Source organism: Palaemon carinicauda, chromosome 39 (assembly GCF_036898095.1).
Source record: "Palaemon carinicauda isolate YSFRI2023 chromosome 39, ASM3689809v2, whole genome shotgun sequence".
Taxonomy (NCBI): Eukaryota; Metazoa; Arthropoda; class Malacostraca; order Decapoda; family Palaemonidae; genus Palaemon; species Palaemon carinicauda.
In genome coordinates, this window is record NC_090763.1 from 10,996,449 (window position 1) to 11,021,706 (window position 25,258).

The 25,258-nt window shown below is 42.2% G+C and overlaps 1 long non-coding RNA gene across 6 annotated transcripts in view; it reads left to right on the forward strand.

Moving 5' to 3' along the window:
- The window catches only part of LOC137631495 (uncharacterized), a 150,829-nt gene extending 126,195 nt beyond the window's left edge, over positions 1-24,634 (forward strand). For all 6 annotated transcript variants that reach the window (XR_011041898.1, XR_011041899.1, XR_011041900.1 and 3 more), the window contains 2 exons: positions 23,460-23,561; positions 23,908-24,634. This is a non-coding gene — a long non-coding RNA (uncharacterized lncRNA). The remainder of the gene's footprint in view (positions 1-23,459; positions 23,562-23,907) is intronic.
- The last annotated feature ends 624 nt before the right edge of the window (positions 24,635-25,258 follow it).

Below are 25,258 nucleotides of genomic sequence, written 5' to 3' on the forward strand. Positions count from 1 at the left end.
TAGCTCTCTAGCCTTTCAGACTGCAAGCCTTGTAAGACACGCATCATACTTTGAGTTGCACCCAAAATTTCCTCAACCTTATGGCTTTCGGGTGAAACTATTTTTAAATAGTCTGGATATAATTAGAAATAAGGTACTTCCATTCAAGTTATCATCAACGCCTCCATGGAAATTACCTGACATATCTTTTTGTAAATACTTTATTGGAGTTAAGAAGAATATGACTGACTTAGAATCCAGGTCTCTTTTTATGGAACATGTCGAAGAACATAGGGGATCGACTTTTATATATACTGATGGCTCCAAATCTGATGCTGGCATTGGATTTGGAGTACATAGTAATGATTTTAATTGTAGAGGTGCACTTCCTCTAACAGCTTCCATATTTACTGCCGAACTGTATGGCATATTAACCGCTATTGAGAAAATAGCTTTGGAAAAGGAGGGTAATTTTACAATTTTTAGTGATGCAAGGAGTGTTCTTCAAGCTTTAGAAGTTTTTAATTCTAGTAACCCTCTAGTTTTAAAGATTTTAGAATGGCTTTTTATTATTGGACGGAAAGGTATAACTGTTCGATTTTGTTGGGTTCCAGCACATGTAGGTGTGTCTGGGAATGAGAAGGCAGATTTACTGGCGAAGAATGTGGCATCAGAGTTGCTACCAAGGAGGTATCCCATTCCATGTAACGATCTCCTACCTTACATCAAGAAATTGGTTTGTGATAAATGGCAACAGCACTAGGACAGTCAAGACGGCAATAAAATGAGGGAAGTAACAAATATCATATCACCTTGGAGGTATAACATGATTCCCCGAAAATGGGAGACGACTCTTTGTCGTCTCCGTATTGGTCACACACGGTTGACACACGAGTTTCTGCTGAAGGGCCAACACCAACCGTACTGCGAGGACTGCTTAGTACCTTTAACAGTGAGGCATTTGTTGACCGAATGCCCTAATTTTACTAACTTAAGAAATAGATATCTGTTTGAGGCTTGAGGTGAGGATGGCAGGTTTATCCTTGCCAAGATTCTTGGACATGATGTGTCTTACTATGCGAGCGGAATTTTTAGATTTATTTCAGAAGCAGGTCTTCTGAAAACTCTATAACTATTTTGATGACTTCTTAATTTTTATGGTTTTAATCGAATTCTCTTTTAATTTTCATATACAGTAAATGGTATCGGCGTCAATGACCTTAGATGTCAGGATGCCAGAAAACTTTCAATCAATCAATCAATCTCGGCCCTACAAGCCTCTAGCTCCGCAGCATCATCAGCAGCAGCCTCGCAGGACACCGAAGCAGGCGCCGGGAGCTAAGAAAGTGGTGTCTAAGCTCCAACCCTTTCCTGCCAAGGACAAGAGGGGCGGTAAGTCCTCAAGGGGAGGCAAAACTCCTAGAGGGAGCGGCCGCGGCCGCAAACGCTAGGAGTGGCAGTCCCCCCGCGTGTCCACCTGGGGGGGGATGCCTTCAAAGTTGCGTGCACAGGTGGCAGCAACATGGGGCCGATTCTTGGACGGTCTCTGTGATCGGCCAAGGTTATCGCGTCCCATTCACGACATCTCAACCTCCCCTGACAGCGAATCCAGTGTCGTTGAGCTCCTATGCCATGGGATCAGTAAAGGGGCTAGCCCTTCGGACAGAAGTCGAGACCATGCTCAAGAAGGATGCTCTCCAGGAGGTCGTCGACGGCTCCCCAGGCTTCTTCAGTCGACTCTTTCTTGTAAAGAAGGCGTCTGGAGGCTGGAGACCTGTCATCGACCTCAAAGCTCTGAACAAGTTTGTCAAGCAAACTCCGTTCAGCATGGAGACAGCGGACACGGTCAGACTTGGGGTGAGACCACAAGACTTCATGTGCACACTGGATCTGAAGGACGCGTACTTTCAGATCCCAATCCATCCGTCTTCCAGGAAGTACTTGAGATTCAGCCTAGACAGCAAGACCTACCAATTCAAGGTGCTGTGCTTCGGTCTCTCCACAGCACCTCAGGTGTTCACCAGAGTGTTTACCCTGATTTTGTCTTGGGCGCACAGGAACGGCATCCGTCTCCTCCGATATCTGGACGACTGGCTGATCCTGGCAGACTCGGAGTCGACCCTTCTTCGACACCGAGACAGGCTCCTGGGACTTTGCCAAGATCTGGGGATCTTGGTAAATCTCGAAGTCCTCTCTGCAGCAGTCCCAGCGACTGGTTTACCTAGGCATGTTGTTAGACACCAATCTCCACAAAGCCTTTCCATCAGACGACAGGATAGCAAGGCTGAGGAGGGTGGCAGAACCCTTCCTCAGGCGGGAAGAGCTTCCAGCCCAATCGTGGTTGCGTCTCTTAGGTCACCTAGCCTCCCTGGCACGTCTGGTTCCAAACGGCCGTCTCAGGATGAGATCCCTGCAATGGCGACTCAAGTCCCAGTGGAGTCAAGGATCAGATTCCCCAAACTTTCTGGTCCCGATAGGACCCTCGAAACAGGCGGACCTGCGGTGGTGGCTGGTCGACGAGAACCTGCGAAAGGGAGTGGATCTTCTCGTCCTCCCCCCGGAATTGACGCTGTTTTCGGATGCGTTAAAAGAAGGGTGGGGGGCTCACATTCTGAACCAGAGGACCTCAGGCCTTTGGTCAGAATCAGAAAAGTACCTGCACATCAACCTGCTAGAGATGAAGGCCGTATTCCTGGCTCTTCAACAGTTCCAACGAACACTGGCGGGTCACTCCGTGGTGGTGATGAGCGACAACACCACGGTAGGGGCTTATATCAACAAGCAGGGAGGTACTTTTTCACATCAGCTATCCCATCTTGCAGTAGAGATTCTGAGGTGGACCGAAGTCCACTCGATAACACTATCAGCTTGCTTCATTCCTGGCAAGAGGAATGTGCTCGCCGACAGTCTGAGTTGGGCTTCGCAGATAGTGAGTACCGAGTGGTCTTTGGATCCCCAGATAGCCAACAAAGTCCTGCGATCCACCACGCCTTGAATCCAGACCCTCCTCCGTCACGTCGCCCTAGGGAACACGACATCAGGGGCATCGCTACGTCCCTGGCCTTCAAGAGAAACTTCTCTGTGACGCCCTCTTAATGAGAGAATGCCTTGATGAAGTCATTGAGCTTCAGCACGGCATTTCATTCCCGTGCTGAAACTTGGTGACGGGCAAGAGGGCTCTCGAACTTGGGGAAATTGCTCCCCCAGTTTGAATCTAAATTTCTCTCTTTCACCTTTTTCTTTTTCTCAATATTACTTAGACCTTATCCTAATTTCATAAACTTTCTTTAGTCTTGCTTTCCTAACTCTATGAGAAAAATTTCCCTCATTATATGTGTGTATATATTATGTACATATATATTTATTATTATTATTATTTTTTTTTTTTTTCTCCTATGGCTTGGATGTTTTTACATCCATTGTAGCCCCGGCGGGGATGTTCATACATCCTTTATTGCTGCCTGCTTTGATGAGTGGGAGGAGGTATCACGGTTGGGAGGTGTTTGCATTCAAAGCTATATGTGAGAGTATTGGATGATTTCAGCCATCCCGAAGATGGTTTGGACCTTTTTGGCGGAACTATTCTCAAAGTGTTGGGTCTTTGGAATCCAGGGGGATCCAATGCTTGGGGTAGGACTCTCGGCTTTTGGCCGGAAGCCCGTCATTATAGATATGGGGAGGATGATTCCATAATTTCTTGGTCTCAGTCCTAACAGGCGGGTTCAGCTTACACCTGTGCCTCTATATCTGTTTTGATGCTATCCTTCGGGTAGGGTATGGAGTGGACCATCTGGGATGTATACTCTCATTGTGCCGATAGTGGAGAGTGCAAATTTCCTTTCCAATGTGTGATGGCCTAACATTCTCGAGCAGGTACATGAAACTTACCCTTTTCTCTCTCTCTCGTCTAATGGATTCTTTAAGGAACGAACCCCCATCCCCTGGATACGCTGATTCTCCCCCGGCACTGTTGACGACCTCTGCTAATGTGATAAGGGAAAGCTCTGTTGATGACCTCGGAACGGGAAAGGACCATTCTACTGACATTTCTAAATCAAGTAATTTGGGTAACACGAGGAAACTTCGAATCCTCCATGTTACACAAATTTCAATAGAGACAAATTATGATGATCTATGTAAAGTATTTGAATGCTATGGATGCATAAAAGAAATAAGGATGAAACTTGAAGCTGAAACTTGGGATTCATGGATATCTTATAGTAGTTATGACGAAGCATTTAGTGCAATAAGTAACTTGAATAATATTAAAATTAATAACTTGAATGTCGCGGCTGCTCTCTGCGATAAGGTACCAAAAGATTTGGATGTGTACAGGCCTGCCGATTGGTTGGAAAAAGATGCAGATTTAGTTATGCCCTCCCAGAGAAATCCAAAACCACTGATGTGGCTTATAGCTGAATCAAAGGGGGTTACAGGGAATTATTTTAAAATATGCAAATTGATTCAGAAAAAAAGTAGGAACTATTGCACCAGGCGATATATCTCGTTTCGGAAAAAAGTTTCCTTATCCATGCCAAATCCAGTACACAGTCGGTAATATTGTCCAATATGAAAATAAGTAATGATGACATTAAGTTAGATGTCAAACCCCACCTAAATTTTAGTTACGGAAGGGGCGTAGTTTTTAACAGAGATCTATATGATTTTAAAGAGGAGGAGATACTGGCCATGTGTCCATTAAATGTATGGAAAGTTCATAAAGTCCCAGGTACATCACTGATAATCCTTACGTTCCAGGATGCTAATGTACCTTTTCATATTATTATCGAGAACGAAAGGATTAAAGTAAGACCCTTCAAGCAGAAGCCATTGCAATGCTTTAATTGTTTTAAATTTGGACACCCGTCCAAAGTTTGCAAAAATGAGAAGATGTGTGGTATTTGCTCCAAATCTTACCATGGAGAGAGTGCACTTGGAGCCAGGTGTTTAAATTGCCGCTAGAATCACAAATCCACAGACGAGAGCTGCGAGCTATATAAGTTGGAGGAAGCTGCCCTCAACAAATCAAACTTAGAACACATAAGTGTGACCCATGCCAAAAGACTATTAAATAAATCAAATACATATGCTAAGGCATTAAAATCAAACCAACCTAGCGCTGCCAATAGCTAAAAAAAAAAGTATACTATCTGACAAAATGTCAAATAACGAGGTAACCATATTACCTCCTGAGGCTTTACCACGGTGTATTAACATTAGGTCATTGCCCATTGCTGTACAGCCTTCAGCCGCCATTACAAAAAGTAATACAAACCTCTCTCAGGCCATGTCCTTGCCTGATCTGATGGAGGTTCCACTTAAGACTAACTTACCTGATACACCTGTTGTGGGAAAGGTGCAAAAACCTCGAATCCCACCATCTATTAATCGCAAAAGAGAGAGACCTCCATCTCTCTCTCCACCCTCCATTAGAAACGTTAAGGTTATGACATCAAATAAATTTGATGTTTTGTCTGTTGATGTTTCTAATGAACCAGAAGATGGACTGAATAAATCAGAAATTCAAGTTGAGGTCCACCATCCACCTCAACAAATAGGTAAAAAGAATACAAAGAAAAACACAAATGTAAAACCCAACATAACAAGACCACCTCTGAAGAAACCTACTGGTAATGATGTTAAATTGAAAACTGCTAATGGGAAGACCTCATCCAAGATGTCTTCCAGAAATAATCCATAGTTTTCTCCTCCATTTTGCAATGGAACTGTCAGGGTTTGAGGGCGAAATATGAAGAACTTAAGCTCCTAATTCATGAGCATTCCCCCATAATTGTATGTCTACAGGAAAGTATGCTTGATTCTAACACTCCTAGTCCTCGAGAGTATGTTAGCTATAGAACACCATATAATCAACAAGCAGGGAGCCATGGCGGAAGTCTCATGTACATTCGTCGATGTTCCCCAAATACCCATGTCTATACGTACAACCCTGCAGGCAGTTGTTGTACAAATTGATATAGGGAGAAAATATACAATATGCTCTCTGTACTTACCTCCAAATGATAATATTTTATATGATGATTTAGCAGAGGTCATTCAACAACTCCCTCAACGTTTTCTCTTACTGGGAGATATGAATGGTAGACATCCTTTATGGGGTGATGTTTTGGCCAACACAAGGGGCAATATTATCTCATCAATTGTGGAGAATGAGGATGTGGGACTCCTTAATACAGGAGAGCCCACACACTTCCATGTTCAGACAGGTACTTTGTCATGCATTGACCTTTCAATTGCAAGCTCTAACTGCCTTCTTGATTTTGATTGGAGGACATTAGATGATTGGCATACTAGTGATCATGCACCAATCATTATAAACTCCAACAAGGGTCCGCCTTTGTAAAGATCGCCACGTTGGAATCTAGACAAGGCAGACTGGGTTAAATTTTCTGAGCTAAGTGAAATCGAAGGGAGAGCAGAACAGTTTGAAAGTATTGATGATGCCATAGACCTACTGAATGGAACTCTTCATACAGCAGGAGTCAATTCAATTCCCAAAAACAACAGGGTTATTCAAACGACGACCAGTCCCGTGGTGGTCTTCAGAACTAACTGCCCTCCACAGAGCCACAAGAAGAAGATCTCTTAACACTATTGCGTAGACGCAGAACTGATGAGAATTTAATTATGTATAAGAAATGTAGAGCACAGTTCCGTCATGCCATGAAAGAAGCAAGGTGCCAGTCATGGATGTCTTTTGTTTCCTCCATTAACAGTAGAACACCACCATCTTCTGTGTGGAGGAAAGTAAAAAAGATAGCTGGCAAATTCACCCCCAACCCACCACCAGTGTTGAAGGTGAATGGCCAGTATGTAACTGAAGCAAATGAAGTTAGCAATGCCCTGGCTAATCATTTTTCAAATGTATCCAGCAAGTGTGAAGGAGCCCCTGGTCACCAGTATAGGAGCACTGAAGAAAAGAAAATTTTAAATTTTGCAACAAGGGAAGAGTCGTATAATTCTCCTTTCACTGAAAGAGAATTTGATTCCGCACTTGCTCATTGCAATGATACAGCCCCTGGACCCGATGGAATTCCATATGCAATGATTAAACATGTACATTTTAATACAAAGCTATTTATTTTAAGCATTATTAATAGAATATGGCATGATCATAGTTACCCAAGTGTTTGGGAACTAGCCATTATTTTAGCCTTTTTAAAACCCGGTAAAGACAAGTTTTTAGCAGCAAACTATCGTCCTATTGCATTGACTTCTTGTTTATGTAAAATCATGGAGAAGATGGTCAATGCAAGGCTGATATGGTACCTTGAAAAGAAAGGTATTTTATCACCGATTCAATGTGGATTCCGAAAAATGCACTCGACTGATGTGTTGATACGACTTGAGTCTTCTATTTGTGAAGCCTTTGCTTCCAAACAGCACCATGTTACAGTATTTTTTGACCTTGAAAAGGCATATGATACCACATGGAGATATGGTATTCTTAAAACCATTCATGAATTGGGATTGAGAGGAGAGCTGCCACTATTTATTCAGGCATTTCTTTCACGTAGAGTTTTTCAAGTGAGAGTGGGGGAAACACTATCAGAGAGTAATTGCCAGGAAGGAGGAGTTCCTCAGGGTAGTGGGCTGAGTGTAACCCTTTTTGCACTAGCAATTAATGGGATATCCTCAGCCATTCCCCAGGAGGTTCTCTCAACATTATTTGTGGATGATCTCTCAATATCATTTGCTGGCACTAGAATGGCAATGGTTGAGAGAAAAATCCAACACTCTATTGATAAAATTATCCAGTGGGCTGACATGAATGGATTTAAGTTCTCGACAAGTAAAACTACCATTGTCCATTTTTGTCGTATCCGGGGAGTACATCCAGACCCGGATATATACATTAAAGGTCAACAGATACCATGTGCAAGAGAAGCTAAAGTTTTAGGTTTGATATTTGATTGTAGGCTTACTTGGGTTTCTCACTTAAAAGCATTAAAAGCTAAATGTGTTGAAGCTCTGAATATCTTAAAGTATTGTCCCATACATCGTGGGGGGGCAGACCGCAATACTATTTTAAAATTATACAAGGCCTTGATTTTTTCCAAAATTAGTTATGGTTGTGAGGTATATTCTTCAGCCACCCCAAGCCGGTATAAATATTAGACTCGATACATCATGCAGGTATTAGATTGTCTACTGGAGCTTTTAAAACCTCGCCTATCCCAAGTCTCCTTGTTGATGCTGGAGAGTTACCTCTAGACCTTTACCGAATGTCTTCCATTCTTCGGTATTGGTTTAGATTGCAAAGACTCCCTAACTCTCTAGCCTTTCAGACTGCAAGCCTTGTAAGACACGCATCATACTTTGAGTTGCACCCAAAATCTCCTCAACCTTATGGCTTTCGGGTGAAACGATTATTAAATAGTCTGGATATAATTAGAAATAAGGTACTTCCATTCAAGGTATCATCAACGCCTCCATGGAAGTTACCAGAGATATCTTTTTGTAAATATTTTATTGGAGATAAGAAGAATATGCCAGACCTAGAAGCCAGGTCTCTTTTTAATGAACATGTTAAAAAACATAGAGGATCAACTTTTATATATACTGATGGCTCCAAATCTGATGCTGGCGTTGGATTTGGAGTACATAGTAATGGTTTTAATTGTAGAGGTGCACTTCCTCTGACCGCTTCCATATTTACTGCCGAACTGTATGGCATATTAACCGCTATTGAGAAAATAGCGTTGGAGAAGGAGGGTAATTTTACAATTTTTAGTGATGCAAGGAGTGTCCTTCAAGCTATGGAAGTTTTTAATTCTAATAACCCTCTAGTTTTAAAGATTTTAGAATGGCTTTTCATTATTGGACGGAGAGGTATAACAGTTCAATTTTGTTGGGTTCCAGCCCATGTAGGTGTGTCTGGGAATGAGAAGGCAGATTCACTGGCTAAGGAGGCTGCATCCGAGTTGCTGCCAAGAAGGTATCCCATTCCTTGTAATGATTTCTTACCTGACATCAAGAAATTGGTTTGCAATAAATGGCAACAGCAATGGGATAGTCAAGATGGCAATAAAATGCGAGTGATAACAAATGACATATCTCCTTGGAGGTATAATATGATGCCCCGAAAATGGGAGAAGTCTCTTTGTCGTCTCCGTATTGGTCACACTCGGTTGACACACGAGTTTCTGCTGAAGGGCCAACACCAACCGTATTGTGACGACTGTTTAGTACCTCTAACAGTAAGGCATTTGTTGACTGAATGCCCCAATTATAACAACTTGCGGAATAGATATTTGTTTGATGCTCGAGGTGAGGGTGGCAGGTTCATCCTTGCCAAGATTCTTGGAAATGATGTGTCCTACCATGCAAGTGGCATTTTTAGATTTATTTCAGAAGCAGGTCTTCTGAAAAATATTCAATTTTTATGACATTCAACTTTTATGATTTTAATTGAATACTCTTTTATTTTTTATTTTATTTTATTTTTTATTTTTGTATACATAAATTAAATGTTACCGGCGTCAATGACCTCAGATGTCAGGATGCCTGAAAACTTTAAATCAATCAATCAATCAATCTCTGTGACGCAGGTGCTTCAAGCTGGGGTCTGGAAGCGTCAAACAACCTTCACAGCCCACTACTTGCAGGACGTGACCCACAGGAGCCTCGATACATTTTCTATCGGCCCCATGGTGGCTGCACAACAGCTGGTCTAACCTCAGGCTCCTTGATGGACAAGTAGCAGTAGGTTGAGGGCGTTGTTACCCGGTTTAGTCTGCGTGAATGAAAGAGTATGTCTGGCCCTTCTTTCTTCATCCTCCCCTCTCTTGGGGAAAGCAGCATCCTGGTCTCCGCATAGCTGACCTCAACCTCTGCAGGTAAACCATGCTCCCTTGTGTTCCTAGTATTAAGCTTAATACTGTCGCGTCCCCCATACCCTGACGAGGTGGTATTGGGAACGTCCTAGCCTAGATTCCTATCTAAAGGACTCAAGGTCAACTTCCTAGGACGAGTCACTCTCTTTCCTCCACACACAACTTACGTAGGCCACACGTTCCTTGCGGAGCAAGGAACTTGTGAGGTGCAGGGACTCCTTTTCTCGAGTGCTACTCACTTGGAGTCGGAGTCCCCGGGGAAAGCCAAAGCCAGTAATGCTGGGGACTTTCCACCCTTCCTAAGGGGTAAGTCACCCAATGTAAATAGCGTGGTTTGTATTTCGGTTACGGAACAAATGACAAATTCGGAGATAATTTGTATTTTTCCTAACCATACAAACCTTAGCTATTTACACATATTTGCCTGCCAGCCCTGTCCCCCAAGTCAAGTCCTACCTCTAAGTGAAGTGAGACAAATCACCGGCGTGTGGGGGGAGGGGTAGCAAGCTACCCCTTCTATTGGCTCGTCAATTTCAGCTACGCCGAAAGTAAACCCAATGTAAATAGCTAAGGTTTGTATGGTTAGGAAAAATACAAATTATCTCCGAATTCATCATATTTAATCATCTTTAATGAAATTTTACTTCCAAAAAAATATTGCAACTGTTGTATGCATTGCATAACACACTGTGTTAAAGGGTAAACAAAATTATTTGGCTTAAGGAATTTATAAACACTCTTGCTCATGGATTATTTATTACGATAATTATTTTTTAGTGTATTAATTACTGACAAGAAATAAGGCCGATTTTAAATTTGGTTTAGTATAATTCTGGCTGAAAATTTTCCATAAAAATTTACTTAATGAATAATTTTGTATCTTATATACCTGCTGTTGAGCATAAATGAAAATTTGTATACATGTAATTATACTGTCATTCTTAAAGAGTTGAGCAAAGATAGTTACCATACCAACCTCTATATGTTGTCTGGGGCTAACATTTTGAAAACCATCCATTGGATGTAATAATCTTCCTTAGGATGATTAAGCTCTTTTGAAATTTACCACATATGCATTCTTGTTTTTGCTTCAATCATGTACTGTTGAATTTTGATATTAACAATGTGGAATATTGTTTGTAAAATTTGCACTGGAATTTTGGTATACAGTTAAAAATCAAGTTCTTTTGAATTGTGAAATCCTGTGAAGTACTGCTAGAAAGTAGGTAGTGGTTATAAATGATAATTCTCACTTGAAAAATTTAGGTATATTGAAAATTTAAATAAAGTATAGTGAAAAGTGAAAATTGTTGTTTCAGCCATAAAAGTAGATGGAAATCTGTGTAGTAGACCCCAAGACCCCAAAGGACACCTTAGATAAGTATTGTACAGTATATAAAAATAATTAATGCAAAGTTGTTGATAATTTTAGCTTGAAGGCTACTCTAATGAAATAAGAATTATGTAAAGAGGGCTGTACCAAAGAAAAAGTTAGGTAATATGTTATTTTTATTAGTAAAATAAATTTTTGAATATACTTACCCGATAATCATGTAGCTGTCAACTCCGTTGCCCGACAGAATTCTATGGAGGGATACGCCAGCTATCACAATACTAGAAGGGGGTGTACTTACCAGCGCCACCTGTGGCCAGGTACTCAAGTACTTCTTGTTGACACCTCCTCAATTATTCCTCGGTCCACTGGTTCTCTATGGGGAGGAAGGGAGGGTCGATTAAATCATGATTATCGGGTAAGTATATTCAAAAATTTATTTTACTAATAAAAATAACATTTTCCAATATTAAACTTACCCGATAATCATGTAGCTGATTCACACCCAGGGGGGTGGGTGAAAACCAGTGTACAAGATTAAAGGATAGCTAAGTATCCCATATTTCATATAACAGTTATCTCAAATAACAATGAAATAATAAGTACCTGGTAAGGAAGTCGAATTGAACCGTTACTCTGCCTCTTTTTTAAGTTCGTCTTCCTTACTTAGCGCAGCGTTCCTCTTGGGAGGCTGAATCAACTCGAAGGTGCTAAAGTATACAGGGCTGCAACCCATACTAAAGGACCTCATCACAACCTTTAACCTCGGCGCTTCTCAAGAAAGAATTGACCACCCGCCAAATCAACAAGGATGTGGAAGGCTTCTTAGCCGACCGTACAACCCATAAAAAGTATTCAAGAGAAAGGTTAAAAGGTTATGGGATTATGGGAATGTAGTGGCTGAGCCCTCGCCTACTACTGCATTCGTTGCTACGAATGGTCCCAGGGTGTAGCAGTTCTCGTAAAGAGACTGGACATCTTTGAGATAGAATGATGCGAACACTGACTTGCTTCTCCAATAGGTTGCATCCATAACACTCTGCAGAGAATGGCTCTGTTTGAAGGCCACTGAAGTAGCCACAGCTCCCACTTCATGTGTCCTTACCTTCAGCAAAGCAAGGTCTTCTTCCTTCAGATGAGAATGTGTTTCTCTAATCAGAAGCCTGAATAGTAAGAAACTGAGTTCTTAGAACTTGGAAAAGAAGGTTTCTTAATAGCACACTATAAGGCTTCTGATTGTCCTTGTAAAGGTTAAGACCTTTTTAGATAGTACCTAAGAGCTCTAACTGGGCAAAGTACTCTCTTCAGATCATTCCCCACCAAGTTGGACAGGCTTGGGATCTCGAACGACTTAGGCCAAGGACGTGAAGGAAGCTCGTTTAGCAAAAACCGAGCTGCAAGGAACATGTAGCCGTTTCAGATGTGAAAACAATGATCCTGCTGAAGGCGTGGATCTCACTTACTCTTTTAGCTGTTGTCAAGCACACGAGGAAAAGAGTTTTTAATGTGAGGTCCTAAAAAGAGGCTGATTGGAGAGGTTCAAATCTTGATGACATAAGGAACCTTAGGACCACGTCTAGATTCCAGCCTGGAGTGGACAACCGACGTTCCTTTGAGGTCTCAAAAGACCTAGGGAGGTCCTGTAGATCTTTGTTGGTGGAAAGATCCAAGCCTCTGTGGCGGAAAACCGCTGCCAACATACTTCTGTAACCCTTGATCGTAGGAGCTGAAAGGGATCTTACTTTCCTTAGATATAACAGGAAGTCAGCAATCTGGGTTACAGTGGTACTGGTTGAGGAAACTGCATTGGTCTTGTACCAGCTACGGAAGACTTCCCCTTGAGACTGATAGATACTGAGAGTGGATGTTCTCCTTGCTTTGGCAATCGCTCTGGCTGCCTCCTTCGAAAAGCCCCTAGCTCTTGAGAGTCTTTCGAAAGTCTGAAGGCAGTCAGACGAAGAGCGTGGAGGATTGGGTGTACCTTCTTTACGTGAGGTAGACTAAGAAGGTTCACTCCTAGAGGAAGAGTCCTGGGAATGTCGACCAGCCATTGCAGTACCTCTAAGAACCATTCTCTCGCGGGCCAGAGCGGAGCCAACCAACGTCAGCCGTGTCCCTTTGTGAGAGGAGAACTTCTGAAGTACCCTGTTGACAATCTTGAACGGCGGGAATGCATACAGGTCGAGATGGAACCAATCCAGCAGAAAAGCATCCACGTGAACTGCTGCTGGGTCTGGAATCGGAGAACAATACAACAGGAGTCTCTAGGTTATCGAGGTAGTGAACAGATCTATGGTTGGCTGACCCCACAGGGCCCAAAGTCTGCTGCAAACATTCTTGAGAAGGGTCCACTCTGTGGGGATGACCTGACCCTTCCGTCTGAGGTGATCTGCCATGACATTCATACCGCCCTGAATGAACCTCGTTACCAGTTAGCTTTCGATCTTTAGACCAGATGAGTAGGTCCCTTGCGATCTAGAACAACTTCCACGAAAGAGTCCCTCCCTGCTTGAAGATGTAAGCCAGGGCTGTGGTGTTGTCAGAGTCCACCTCCACCACTTTGTTAAGCTGGAGGGACTTGAAGTTTATCAAGGCCAGAATAACCGCCAACAACTCCTTGCAATTGATGTGAAGTGTCCTTTGCTCCTGATTCCATGTTCCCGAGCATTCTTGTCCGTCCAAAGTCGCACCCCAGCCCGTGTCTGATGCGTCCGAGAGGAGACGGCGGTCGTGTTTCTGAACAGCCAAATAGACTTCCTTGAGAAGAAAGCTGTTCTTACACCACGCGAGAGAAGACCTCCTCTCTTCGGAAACAGGAACTGAGACCGTCTCTAGCGTCATGTCCTTTATCCAGTGAGCAGCTAGATGATACTGAAGGGGGGGGAGGTGGAGTCTCCCTAACACGATGAACAGGGCCAGCGATGAAAGTGTCCCTGTTAGACTCATCCACTACCTGACTGAGCATCGGTTCCTTCTCAGCATGCTCTGGATGCATTCTAGGGCTTGGAAGATCCTTGGGGCCGACGGAAAAGTCCGAAAAGCTCGACTCTGAAGATCCATACCCAAGGAGACAATGGTCTGGGATGGGACGAGCTGAGACTCCTCAAAATTGACCAGGAGGCCCAGTTCCTTGGTCAGATCCATAGTCCATTTGAAAATCTCCAGACAGCGACGACTTGTGGGAGCTCTTAAAAGCCAGTCGTCTGACGGAGCCGGACACAAGATCATGGTACTGCTGCACAGTCTGTGAACTGTCAATCATGGGCAAGCGAGGAAGTACAGTGACAACCCGAATCTGTCTAGACTGTCTGGGTCGTACAGACAACTCCTTATCGGGTTGCTGAGGTTGCCGCACTGCGTCACAACAAGTCACTTCTGTTGGTTGTTGAACGTCTTCCCCGTGACACATTGACTCCGTAAACAAAAAATCCTCTAACAAGGACTAAGCTTGGACTGCATGTCTTGCAACACAGCTCAAGGTCTATGGGAGCAGGTGTGGTAACAGACGGGATTAGCGACTGAAGTGGAACCATTACCTTCCCTGGAAGCATGTTATGCTTAAATAAAAGTCCATAAGAGGCTATGCAGCTAAAGGCTCCCTCCAAATGACAGAGTCCTCAAGGGAATATCAGAAGGAGGGAGAAAAGAACTTTCTCATCTACAGGGACCATATCCTAGAAAAGCTAAGTTCTCTCAGTGAGGGTTCACTGGTGCAAAAGCAGCAGACTAGAAGGCAACGTTATGAAACTGCTTGACAGTCTAGTGAGTTGGCAACAACCAAAGATGTGTGACTGAGAAGCATGCGGTAAGGTATGCAGAGCATGTTGTATGCAGAGAATGCTGTATGCAGAGCATGCTGTATGTAGAGCATGTTGTATGCAGAGCATGCTGAATGCAGAGCATGCTGTATGCAGAGCATGTTGTATGCAGAGCATGCTGAATGCAGAGCATGCTGTATGCAGAGCATGTTGTATGCAGAGCATGCTGTATGCAGAGCATGCTGAATGTAGAGCATGTAGTATGCAGAGCATGCTGAATGCAGAGCATGCTGTATGCAGAGCATGTAGTAAGCAGAGCATGCTGTAAGCAGAGCATGCTGTATGTAGAGCATGCTGTAAGGTAAGCAGAGCGTGTGCATGGCGTTTAACATTTCTCAGAAATTCCATGACCAGTGCTAGAGTGCTTTATGCATGCTTGCATGGGGTTTTAATATCAACATAATATTTACCTTACATTCATAACTCATGATTCATATTTTTGCCATATTTTGCGATATTGTTAAAGATATATTGCAAGGAATACAAATATATTTTTATAAGTAATACAAATAACCTCCATTATCATAAGGTTTGAAAATGGAGGTAAGGTATGCTGAACAGCAGAGTCAGAACGAGCTGGAACAACAATAGTTGTGGTTTCCTCTTCAAGACTCTGTTGAGGGAACACCTGAGGCTCAGTCTGCAAAGGCTGAATAAAAGACAAGCAGAAGGAAGGCGCATGGGTGGAGGAGGCTGACTCCTAGCATGAGTGGTTGAACCCAAGGGTTGCGCTTGCTGAGCGGTTGGCGGAAGCGGAGTAGCAAGTTCCAGTTCCTGTGGTGTGAGCGGAGCGCGATGAGGTAGAGGCTGCGCAGAACAAGGTAATGTCTCGCAAGCTGAGGCTCCTGAGGCGCAAGGCTAAGGTGTTGTGGTGCTTGCCTAGTGGAGGGTTGAGCTCGCTGCAGCGAGAGCTGAGGAGACTGACTCATGGACGGGAGAGGTTGTTGTACCTCAACCGAGTGTTGCATCACTGGTGGAGCAGCAAGTGGAGGCGGAGGAAGAGAGGTATAATCCTCCTGATCCCATTGGAAAGGTTGCCTTAAGGAAGGCGGAGGCTGAACACCACTGGGAACAGCAAACTCAGAACGTGGCTCAACATCGTACGCCTGGCAGGTGGTACTGCGATCAGGCGGAGCGAGCGCAGGCGGAGGGAGTGTAGGCGGAGGCGGAGGCGCAACACTCTCAGCCCGACACTCACGCATCAAGTCCGAAAGCTGTGCTTGCATGGACTGTAGTAGAGTCCACTTGGGGTCGGCAGACACTAAGGTCTGCTGAGGTAAAGCCTTAACAGCAGGATCTGTTGCGGCAGAACCTTACTCCTCTTAGGCGGAGTGCATTCAACTGATGACTGAGGAGAGTCAGAGCTAACCCAATGACTGCATCCGGGTTGTTGAACTCTAACTTCGTACGTCTGGCATAGGTCTGGAATTTACGTTTAAGAGGTCTTGAGACCTGAGACCAGCGTTTTCTCCCCTATATTTCTTCTGCAGACGAGCAAAATAAGGGCTCAATCGTCTGCGGGTGGGAGTGACGGTCTCGGTAAGACACGCCCACAACCACCGAGGATACTTCTGTGCGCCGATCAAGGCCTGCTGAACCCTTTTGTCCTTCGACATTGCTTCTCCCCTGGGCTTGGGAGCTTGCAAGAGGTCCCGGACTGGGAGGACGACTGGCGCGCACAGAAGTACCCTCACGCACAACACTGACACACTTTGCGCTAATCACTTATCACTTTGATTTTCTGTTTGCACTTATTTCACTGAACTCGAAACTTTAAGTGGTTTGTACCTGAAACACGCAATTCTATCCTTTCTCAAAAGTTAGTAATTGCGAAAACAGAATTACAATGTAACAGAAAAATCTAATGAAAGATAAATAATTCAGTGGCTGGAAAGAGACTAAACACTAGATCACTCTAGAAACGTTTACCTTCTTCCCCTAAAGAGACTAGGGAGAAGAGCAAAAACGATAACAACGTTACTCGATTGAATGAAACGTTTATCCTCCTCTTTCTCCCTCCGTCTCTATCTCTCTCTCTCTCTCTCTCTCTCTCTTGACTTAGAACCTGAGAGAAGAGCCCAATCATATATATCGTTAAAACATATTATTGTTAAAGGAAAAAACTGAAATATTTCCCAAAATGAAAAGTTCCTTTATTAGAATTAAAACCATTAAGTTAAGAAAGAATGAACAAAACGCTAGACACGGTTACTCTTACTGCAACGTGAAACCGTGAAAATTCTTTCTCTATCGTAACGATAGAGCGCAAGTTGAACGTTCTGAACGTCAACAACTGCAGAGACAAAACAAAACGTTAGTTCAACTTTGAAAACAGTACTAGACTATCAAAGAAATTCTTTCAAAGACATTAAAATAGCATAATATGTTAACAGGTAAAACCGAAATGACGGGCTCAATGTTAATTAACTTCGGTACCAAGAAAAGACCGCCTACTATTAGGAAGGTCGAATATAAACAAATATAAAAATTAATTTTAATAAGTTTATAAAAAAAGGAAGTTAATCGAAGAGGCCTATAAGAGGCGGAGAGATATAAAATAAATCTATAACTTTTGTTAAGCAAAATTAAGAAAGAGAGTCTATACTCTCTTAGACACCAACACTTCCGTCTAAGGGAAGGGTCGGCCATTTAAAGGTGAAAGAGAGTTCATACTCTCTTCGTCACCATAATTAATCAAATAAATTCCAAAAGCTAACTAAGCTAATATAGAAGTTTCCAGTAAAGCGACAGCCGAAATCAAAGAGAAATACTTCACCAAAGTCGTGAAAATACTCCAAGAACATAGCGTATCCCAGAACGTCTTGCCGGAAGCACGACAGAGGAATAATTGAGGAGGTGTCAACAAGAAGTACTTGAGTACCTGGCCACAGGTGGCGCTGGTAAGTACACCCCCTTCTAGTATTGTGATAGCTGGCGTATCCCTCCATAGAATTCTGTCGGGCAACGGAGTTGACAGCTACATGATTATCGGGTAAGTTTAATATTGAAAATTTGCAGTTACGGGCATATTTATTACATAGAATTTAAAGTAAAAATACTTGATGAAATGGCTACCTGTGCCTATTAAAGAAAAGCTGTTATGCATTATATTTAGATTAAAAGTTGTGTGGTTCTCAAATTCAGTAAAACGGTAAAAAATAATAACAAGGCTAGTGATTGGAGTAGGTTTTAATACCGTATATTTTATTATAAAAAAATAGCTATTTAAAGTGAATAATGGTTTTGATTACTAATTAAAAAGATTTTGCCTTATGAAAGAAGGGGTAGGTACTGAACCTTGGAAAGAAATTCATGATAAGATGTTAGTGGAGGATATAAAAATCTTGCCATTTGATTTGAATAGCATTAAAGCACTGTATTATGAATGTATTTTATACCTATCAAAGTTGATATTGCAGTTTGTTCCTACACATCATGAAAATACTTACTTTTGCATCATAAGAATACTCAGATTAGGGAGATTACTTCATCACAAGCTGGAATTGGTCAAAAATTGGATCACAAGTGGTTATCAAAAGGTGATGGTTATCAAAATGGTGAGCGTGAAGAGCCCTGCGCCATCTCCAGGCAGAGAAAGCCTTCGCTGTTACTTCGGTAATGTCTTGTTTATATGTATAAACCGTTCCTGTCAAACTTATTAAATTTTATAGGCTGAGGACCTGTAAAGTCGCTACTTTTGTCTGTGCACCTGTTGTTTACTTATTTTTTGCCTACTCCATTATTCCTGACCCAATAATTTTGAAACTTGGTCAGTATCTATTGATTATTTGTGTTTTTCTCCAAAACTTTCTATCTTGCTATTTATTAATTAATAAGAGGGAAAACAAACAAAATATCTAACTCTGTTGAATAGAAAGTTGTCAGACCATTAATTAATTCATTGGGTAAATCGTTTTTGAAATACTAATTTAGAGAGCCTACTCCTCTGTCAATACTCGGCGAATCTGTCTGAAATTTGGCGTGTGTAAACTAGGTTACCCGCGTTAAGAGACAGACCAATTTTTTATTTGATTAGTAATTAATCAAAAAACAAAGTTCACAGAAAATGACAGCATTTGGTGTCAAGTAAAATAGAAGGGACAGGAAATTACATTGGTGCACTTAATTGAATGATTTTGATCTTAATTAAGAATTAATGGTTAATTGAAGAATGATGGATTTTCAAAGTTTACAGAAATCTTTGCAGTAGACAGGATGATTCTCCCAGTCATTGGTTAGTAATTAACCATTAATTGACGAGAACAATGGATTCTGAAGTGTTGATGGAAAGCTGTGATATTTGGTGCCATGGAAGGGGAGGGATATAACAGTGATACTGGGTACACCTAATAGAATGGTCATTGCTGCCTTATATGACCAATGAACCCCCAACATATATAGAATATTCACTGCAGTTTCTGAAGTTTCCTGAAGTTATATCTTCAGCTTGTAGTAGTTCATTCCAACATTTTCTCAGGAAGTGAATGTTGGTCTGTTGAGTGTGGCACAGAAACGAGTAGCTTGTTGCATTTGAGGAGTGGAATTGACAGTCGGTTGGTCTAACAGTGTGTAGGTGTACACACCCTCTGTGCTTAGGGACATGACTTTGCAGCCATTACTGTGTACTGAGTGTAAGTTGTGGCCTTTGGTGCAGTGGTTGTCCTTCACCCTAAGGGAAGAAAGTGAGGGAGGCATTTGTGGGAGTTGGACTGGGTAACTCCCAAAAAAACTCCGGCTGGGTCTTCGTTGCTACTGTTCTTCTAGAGGGATATGTTTCTACTGTTACCCTTGAGCATATGCCCATGAATGGTTCCCAGGGGAGTATGCTGCAAGGGTTCAAAATCTTCGGATGTACATAAGCGAGTTTTCAGGTTTTCTTGTATGGGGAACCCTTAATGTTAGCCGCTTTGTATGAAACGGTAGCCTTCAGAGGCTGAAATCCTCACTCTTGAATGTTGGCCACTCTGCAGATGACCTGTTGACCTAAGTAAGGCTTTCATGTAGGCTGTCCATTAACTGAGAGAGTTGGTAGTTTAAGCTACTTCTCTCCCACTCTTCCCTGTGTTCACTTGTCTAAAGTGTTCCCTGGTGATCCCAATGGTGAAGGACATAGCAATTCTTCAAGAGTCAGAAAGGCTGCTGGTTCCCCCCTAAGCACTAAAAGACTGAAGAGTTTATTGGTAGGCAAGGGGCTAATATTGGGAGGCTGGGCCCCTGCTGGGTCCAGGGTGCATATTTGGTTAAGTGCTACCCTTGTCCCCAAAGTTCCCGATTCCTGTCTTGGTGATCCCCACCCCTTCCCGTGTCAGTTGCCCTGATCCATGCGCCAGGGCATCCGTGCCTGTTGTCCTCCCTCAGTTTTAGTCGTTGTGCCTCCAGCCCTGCAAGTTGCCAGATTGTGGGCCGTTGAAAGTGTATCTAACCCCTACCTTTGTGAGAGTGTGCCCCACTGTTGTGGTTCCTGTTGGAGCAACCCCGGGGATTCTCCTCTTTGAAGTAATGTTGTCAACGACTGTCAAGCTGCTTCCTTGAACCGCTCTGCCTGTAAAGCCAAGAGCGAGAGCCAGGAGAGAGTAGAAGCATTTATTAATGCTGTTTCTCTTCCTCCTTGTTATCCTTCTCTTATTTCAGACAAACTCTTGGAAGATGAGGGAGACTGAAGTATCAAGGATGGACAACTGTAGTCAGATTGGCATCCCAGGGACACCACCACCCTTTTTCAGTGGTGGAGGACATTTCCATTCGGATCACAGTCTCTCTCCTGGTCCCCATGCCATGGGCTCCCAGGGCTGTGGCTGGGACCTTAGGTCCAGGCCCTTGAAGGATCCCTGCCCTGTGCCATTGCTGGCATCCAGGTTCCCAACAGCTACTAGTGACCGACCAGGACAGAAGTGTATGGCCCCGTATACTTGCTGCTCCAAGGTTTAAGTAGCTGCTTCAATCTCCACCTCCCTAATAGGTTACAAGACTACAATCTTCATCTCCCTTCTTTCCAAGTAACAGGACTATAATCTTCATCTCCCTTCTTTCCTGGTTACAGGACTTCCTCATTGCCATGTACCGTCAAGCTCCTTGACTGTTTAGATGGGATGGCCTCTTTTGAGGCTGTACTCTTATTGCTTGAGTGCTTTGATAGGCCAAGAATGTGCTCTTTTTCCATGCCTCAAGAGTATAGAGCCATGATTCTCTGTTCAGACCCTCAGGAGAAGCAGCTGTGCTTCTCCCACTGCTACTTGGTCTCATGCTAAGAGTTCTCCTCCTGTTGCTGTTAGGGTGCTTAGTCTTCATCAGTTCCCAATTACATTCCCAGTTTAACCATTGGCGTAAATGTCAGACTCGTCAGTGGGGGAGGAGTCTCCCTAGTCTGCTGCCTCGCCTAAGGTCTTTGGGATGGAATGGCTTCTCGGGCAATCTTTCTCCTACTTCGGAAGGCAGTCTAGAGCACTTGGCCATATTAGTCTGTGGTGAAGGTGCTTGCATTTAATCGAGAGTACAACAGCCTGCTCCCGGGAGGTGACCGTAGCTCTGCCTTTTAGGGGTCAAGTGGAGGTTTGGTCTTGGCTAGAAGGATCAGCCTTGGCCTCTTTTCATGCTGATCCTGCTCAATCAAGGGTCAGTAGCAATCACTTATAGTCAAACCTCTTAGAACAAAAGAATTGGCTTACAAAATTTTCACTCTGCGAAACGAGATGCCAATAATTTTAGGACTCGCATTACGAAAAATGTTTCGTACAATTAAAAGAGGTACGGTGCGAGAGCCCGACCGTGTCAGTCGGATTTTAAAATTTGCACCCCGCCAACCCATAAACTCGCTACCATCCTCATGCCTTTCCATTGTTTATCTCCCTACTTGGATGCTAGGAGATCCTGCTCTCCTATTGGTCAGCATCTACTGTACTGTATCCCATTGTGCATCTACGCATTGGCATTCTTATGTCTTTTCGTTTAGGCAGCGGTATCGTACGCATTGACTTAGTGTTTGTGATTTAGCTTTCGTAACAATTGTACAGTACTGTACTGTATCGTGTGTGATGTTACGTTACATCATTAGCAATGGGATGTCAAGGGAAAGAAGGGGATGATGCTTTCCATGGAGATGAAGATTGAAATAATCAAGAAATACAAGGCTGGTATGCCATGAAGTATGCTCGCAAAGGAATATGGCCGAAATACGTCCACGATAGGAATGATCCTGAAGCAGAAGGAAGCTATCAAAGCAGTAGCACCTTCTAAGGGTGTGACTGTTTTCTCCAGCAAGAGGAGCCATGTCCACAATGAGATGGAGAGACTGCTGCTTGTCTGGATAAAGGACAGAAATGGCTGGGGAGACTATCACCGAAGTGATAATCTGCCAGAAACCCAGTGCCATTTTCGGTGATCTTGTTCTTGCTCAAGCCGACGCAGGAGAAGGAACATCGAAGCAGGAACCTTCAGAGTTCAAGGCTTCTCGAGGGTGGTTTGAAAAATTTGAGACGCTCAGGCATTCATTTGGTGGTGCGTCAGGGGGAGGCTGCAAGCTCAGACACGGAAGCGGCCGAAGCCTTTTTCTCAGGCTTTGAAGCTCTATTTGGGAATGGTTAGTAAATAACACTGTTGATAGGATGTGTGTAACATGTATAATTTTCCAATAGTGTGTTGAATTTACTTGCATGTGTTTTCAAAGATTTGTATTGTCAAGGAAAGGCACGGTTTCTTTCCCTCCATGTGAAGGTATGCAATAATCTGAATGAGGCCAAGTTTATAAAGAATTTTTTTTTGATGTAATACAATCCCTTTCCCAAAAAATTCCCACTTGCAGTTTTCAGCAGTACCTTATGGGTAAAGTTCATTATAAAACACAAATTTTGATTGTGTTAGTCTCATAATGCTTAGTCTCCACTTTGATATATTTGATTTAATACAGGTCTTGATATCTGATACAATGGCATTTGTATGACAGGCCATGGTTTTATACCCTTCTTCATGAATAGAATACAGTGCTGTACTGATTCCTTGTAGGGGAGGAATACAGTGTAGTGGTTGGGAGAAATGTTCAGATTGTTTTAGGGTTGAAAAGTTTGCTCTTCATAGAATAAAGGTATACTGTATGACTCGCTGTAAAGAACTGAACTGTATTGATGTGTTTTGATAAAATTTAGATTACTGGGCTCAAGAATTATTTTCTACAATTAATAAGCTGTAGATATGACTGGCAAAATCTAACAAGAGGCCCTTTGCATCAATAGGTGTAGGAGGAGGAGATGATGATGAGATTGCCTGGGTTCTAGGCAAGTTAATTTGTAAAGCATTAAGACTTTAAACACAAGAATAGTTAGTACAAAGACGAGGTTTGATAAGAGATCCTACGTCATTTGCATAAATTAGATAGTTTGAAAACTTTGTTCTTAACAGATGTCTTTTTTTTTTTATTATTATTAATGAAATTATAAACCATTTTCTTAAACTGTATTTAAATCTAATTATTTTTTCAAGGTTGGACACTGTACACTAAAGCAAAGAAGACACTAAGGATACTCAGATTATGAAAGATGTCGCCAGCACTGGGCTAATTTCATGAATCAATCAATCCAGGAGGTAAATACTGTACCTGTAATTATTGTTATAAAGTTTTTATTTGAGCTATAAAATTTTTCCTTGCCATTTCATATTAAGCCTTCACTATTTTTATTGAAGCATTTTTTTTTAGTTTTTGTGTATCCCTTAGTTTTCACTTGACTGTCTGTGTACTGTACATTAAGCTTCTTTTTGTATATCAGACCTTATAGCTTAGGATTTGATAACCAAGTGTATTGATATTGTTACTACTCTGTAACTCCCGAAAATAATTATATCAAAGACTAGCATGAAGCCCCCCTTTGAAAAATAGTAAATTATTTTTAAAAATATCCTCCTATTTCAAGTTACTTTTTATATTTTTCAGGTAGAATAGTTACACACAATCAAGAGACAACAGATCAAATATAACTGTAATCAAGTGAAAGAAAAATGGGAAGAAAGTATGAAAAACATGGAAAATAATATCAATCTCGAGAGATCTTCCAACATGGAAAGGCAGAGAGGGAGAGAGTAAACTACCACACCAGAGGGAAAGAAGGAAAAAAGTACCACCTGCTTCACCAGCTGATGGAAAAAAAAAAAACCCATACGAGAGGGGGAAATTAACTTCATTATGAGATGTAGAGAGAGAGGATTGTAATAACCACTATGCAAGAGGAAAAACCAACGTGAAATGCAGAAGGGAACTGTCACGTGAAGTGAAGGGAGAAAGTACTGTAACATATATAAACTGTGCAGGACATGAAAGAAAACTGTGCAGGACATGAAAGAATAGAACTATACCCTTCTTCCCCTGCAAAGAAAAGATGTCGTCTTCCTTTGCAGAGGATGGAGGGAAATAGTAAACTGTGCAGGACATGAAAGAATAGAACTATACCCTCCTTCCCCTGCAAAGGATGGAGGAAAATTTTGCAGAGGATGGAGGGAAATTTTTTTCTTTCTATTCATGTTCTGCACAGTAATTGGGTAAGTTACTTTTTTTTCTCCCTATATATTTCATGTGACAGTTCCCTTCTGCATTTCATGTTGGTTTCCTATACAGTAATTAAATTTATAGGTAAAACCTGAATGGCAAGAGTAAAATTTAATAATACTTAAAATTTTTATTTTCCTTCATATATTTTCCACATGAATTATAACATTTCTTTTATTGTTATATATAGTTATCTTTTTTCTTTCATAAATGCACTCCGCACTCCACCCTGTTTCTTTCTTCTGTGCTGCGCTCCATCTTTTTTCTTTCCTTCTTACATGCTCTGCTAAGCATTTTTCTTAATTGTACGCTCCACCTTTCTTCTTTCTTGTGTGCTCCACTCCACCTCTTTCTATTGTAAAAGGACTTATCCCTTTTTCTCTGAAGCTAGCGTGTGTATCAAAGAGTTTTCTATGCCATTAGCATTTTTGTGCCCATTGTTTTCAGATGTTAAACGCCAGCAGAGAACACATTACTCCAACAATCCTCAAAGCGAATTTCAAAAGCAGCTTCTTTTGGTCAACAGCTTCCTGGATCAACAACCCAATTCCTGAAATTGAACAAAACTTTTGGGGGTTAACTTGTCTCAAACTGCAGAAAATAACCTAGTGATAAATTGTCATAAAGGGTGGGTACCATCATGCTAATGAGGAATATAAATTATATATCATACAATAAACCCAATTTAGATAGAAATCTCCAGCTTGAGATTTGTAAATAACCTATGACAAAAAATGCAGTT